Raw genomic sequence first — 4,596 nt, 5'->3', positions numbered from 1 at the left:
CTCTCTCCATATATATATATAAAATAGAGAGAGAGAGAGAGAGAGAGAGAGAGAGAGATTGTTGATTTATCTATTTTTTTATTAGCGATTCTGTGGTATTTCTTTCTACTCCCGATTTTGAAGGACTTACCTGCCCTTTATTTATATTCTAGTCATCCCTATCTGGGACGTATGATTGGTTATTATTATTATTAATTTTTTATTTATTAAACATTTGAATATTTTTTATTGAAATGTCCATTAAATATTTTTACATGCATAAAAGTTATCCATGGACATGCATGTTTAATATTTAATTGTTATTTGAATAAAAAATATTCAAATGTTTAATAAATATAAGAAAATATATATATATATATATATATATATATATATATATATATATATATATATTGTAGGGTTCACTACATACAGCCGAAACAAATCTGTTAGAGATATTCTCATAGCAATCATCATTTTCAACACACATATGAAGAACGCGCAAAGATACACTATTGTAATTTGCCCATCCGCACACATGCAGTAAAGGAGCTGTGTTACATTCCATGCACAGTAAGACAACAGAAAGACTGGATTGTTCTAGAACTTCCCTACATAAGATTTTGCCTGCAAATATCAAACCTGTCCAGGATGTAGTTTTATGAGTAAACATCACCATTGCCTGTCCATGGTGCATACACCAGACTCTGTCTTTGTGGGACGTTAAAATCATCCAACATGACTTTGCATGCATCATGCACCTTTAATTCTCAACATGGAAAGTTACCATATCGAACGAGAATTATTTCTTCTTTTCAACAAACTACTGTTTTCTTAACACACACGAACACACGCATCATGCATACATGTTTTACTATTGTCTTCCCTTTAGAAAATAACCACGTATGTCCCTCTGTTCATGAAAATCGGTAATCATAAACTTTATGCCTTTTCCACAAAAAACTGTCCAATAAATTGCAAAAATCTTAACATTGGAATGATTTGAATTACTGTTTCTTAAATATGTAAATAAATGGTGTTATTTCATCACAATATAGCGATTTTGAGTTCTTTGTCGAATGGTGTTATTTTTTCCAAAGTTATTCACGTTTTTTTTGGGGGGGGGGTATATAGGTGTGGATGTGATTCAGGGGAAGCCTTCTGTAAATTGGAGATTTCGTTAAATTTACCTTTAACGATTCCAGTGATATTCTACTACTTTCGACTTCTAAAGATTCTTGCACCTGCAACCTTGGTGTTAAAAATCGCTAGATTCCGATTATGAATTGGTGAACACCGACTCACACTCCATATCCTATTGTAATATATACATATATATATATATATATATATATATATATATATATATATATATACCCTGTCTTGAGGTAGTTGCCTGTCTAGCCGCACTGATGCGAAACAGTACTGTAAGTGGATGACTGTATATATATATATATATATATATATATATATATATATATATATATATATATATATATATATATATATATATATATATATATATATAAAGAGAGAGAGAGAGAGATTTTACCTTTATTTATCCTAAACAAGGCAAGATGTAAGGAGTTACTGTGATTAGCCCCCAGATTTATAGGGAACATCCTCAATATAGCAAGATATTTGTTTGTTCACATTACCTTTAAATTTCTGCATGTTGGTACAATCGAGGAAACCTGAAGAGAATTTTAAAGGTAGGACATCCGTGGAAATAGAGTAAAAAGCTTTTCAGCATCTGGGAGAGTACCAGTGAAGAGGTGAGATTTTGCTGCTAGTCAGGTTGGTCGGGTATTTTCCTTTGCATTATCTAAATTTAATTGTAACTTAACGACACAAGCACAAAATAGTGTAAAAAGTAAATATTCTTTATTTTTCACCTTTTCAAAAAGACACAAAAAAACATGGATTAAATAAATCAATAAACACATGTTGATAGTCATTTTGAGTCATTTTAGTTATTGAGTATTGTATTATTTCAAGGGAGATAATTTGGATTTAGTTCAAGGGAGGTCACTCCTGATGATTCTGAGATAACATTTATTCAGGATCGAAGCCTTATTATTGTCAGTCTACGCCGTCTTATATTACGCCAGTTTTTATGTTTTTATTTTTGTTTTTGTTTTTTGTTTTTGTATCTGTTGCCCTAATGCAAAGTCATCTTTTGGTAAAATGAAATATATTTACAATTTATATCTAACCTTCTGTCTTCTCTTATATAAGGCGACAGATAGTTAGTAAACTAATTTTACTCCTCGGCCTCAGACACAGAAAAAATGCTGCCTAGTCTCCTGCAAAAAAAGATGAACCTCATCTATCGAACTAGAAAACTTCTCATATCTGCCAATATGTCTCTATAAAGCCACCATTCGCTTATACATGGGTATTCTTGCCACCACATCGGGGCTATTTCACCAACCACACTAATATCTCCATATTAAACAGGGTGAAAAAATTCCTTTGATATAAAATGGCTACTTATTTAGAATTACACTTCATTAAAAAAAAATACAGAAAAAGCTTTATATTATACGTACTCGTCACAGAACGAAAATATCATATTCCAAAAATCACATATATCATCAAGTATTTTTTTTTTTTTTTTTTAGTGAAGAAAATAAAATTTTACGATTTTTAGCGATTAAAAAGTTTTAATTATTTTGAATACAAACAAAATCTCAGTAGTTGATTTGAATTGTCGCTCTTGAATTTTGGCATCGACTTCCTCTTCGCTTCCTCGTAAAATTTCTGTGTGAGAATCTGCACAGAATTTCTAATGAAACCCTGTATTTACCCCATGGGATAGCATGCTCTTGTTCTGGCAAGCATGACTGGGTAGAAGTCCATAGTAATTCATTTTGGGTGCATCATTGATGAACAAGTGCATGCTACTGCCATGGATTAAATAAAAAGTTCCATTTGAAATTCCACGCAGATTCATAAGTTTGATAGCAAGATTCCCGAGTTCGCTAAGATGTACTACTTGAACAAATTAAGAGGTTACCTCGGTCGAAATAGTGTGAAAATAACATTTCAAACTGAGAACACTAGTTCGAATAATAATAGATAAAAATGTTTCACTTTTTCTGTTTTTGTTTTTTTGTTTTTTTTGTTAAATTCATTATGGACAATAAAAAAAAACTATGAAGTGGCAAGTTTGGAATGAAAATCGAAGGTCATTCAGTTTTTATATATATACAATTAATGACGAGTTATGGACAAGTCACGACAAGCGTAAACAGTCATAAAACTTAACATTACATTTTTCTATGCGAGTTAAATGTTATTGGTGTTTTTATGTTAGTGTATATATTAAAAACACTGTACATAAAAATGATTGAAGACCAATTAAAAATAAGGACAAATAAATGACAGCAATACAAAATAAATATTCTTTTATAATCTTAATAATTTTTTTTTTTCTTTTTCAACCTAAACTTAAAGGTGTATTGCCACTTAAAAGGTAATTTGGGACCATGTCTAATTGGGGACTGTGAAGAGTTAAACAGCGAGATGTTAGTTCACATTACATTGAAACTTTTGCATATTTTTACAGTCATGAAAGCAGGAAACAGAAATAGAATTCTAAAACCCTGCAGTTTGAAGGAAGAAACTATTAAAGTAGAGTTTTTTTTTTTTTTTTGACATATAGAGACCTCAGCAGTGAAGAGGATTTTACTGCTTCTCAGGTTATTTGAGAATATGTATGACAAGGGGGCACAAATGCTATGAGTTATCAAAACACATTCCATTCAAGTACTTGTAAAACAGACACGTGGATGCAACATTACAGTGATGGGACAGAGGTTGGAGCGTGGCTGATAGTGCAGGACTTCTTTTTTTTTTTTATTGCATTTTCACCACAAACAAGGCACATTGCCACTTTGTTGTAGGGGGCTACTATCAGGGACGTAAGCATCAGGGGTACTGTGTAGGAAGTTGGGCAGCAAGATGTCGGTTCACGTTACACTTGAACTTCTGCATATCAATACAGTCGGGGAAACAGGGACCCGGAAGGGTATTCCAAAGTCTAGCTGTACTGGGGAAGAAACTACTGGAGTAGAAGGCTCTCTTGCATCTAGGGATCTCTACTATGAAGGGGTGGGATTTAGCTGCTTGTCGGGGGGTATTTACGCCGAGGGGCACAAGTGCTTGCAGTTCGTCAGAGCATTCACCATTAAAGTACTTGTAGAACAGGCAGAGGGATGCAAAGTTTCGTCGATAGGACAGAGGCTGAAGTTTAGCTGACAGTTCAGGACCTATCAGATTGGGGACTCTCTTTTGAACCTTGTCTAGGAGCGAGAGACTAGTGGCAGATGCACCAGCCCAAATATAACAACAATACTCCATACATGGGCGAATGGTGGCCTTATAGAGGTATAGGATACTTTCAGGCGTTAGTAGCTTTCTAGCACGGTAGAGAGAACCCACCTTCTTTGCAGCTTTGAGATTATTAGATTTGAGAGTTTATTTTGGACTCTATCTAAAAGTGAAAGACTCGTAGTAACTGTATACGCTTAAGATTGACAACAATATCCCATGCAAGGGCGCATGGTGGCTATGTAAAGATATGGGATACTCTCTGGTGTGAATGATTTTCTA

Source organism: Euprymna scolopes, chromosome 8, assembly GCF_053919585.1.
Source record: "Euprymna scolopes isolate OS-2025 chromosome 8, ASM5391958v1, whole genome shotgun sequence".
In the NCBI taxonomy this organism is placed as follows: domain Eukaryota; kingdom Metazoa; phylum Mollusca; class Cephalopoda; order Sepiida; family Sepiolidae; genus Euprymna; species Euprymna scolopes.
Note: the sequence above shows the minus strand (reverse complement) of the source record.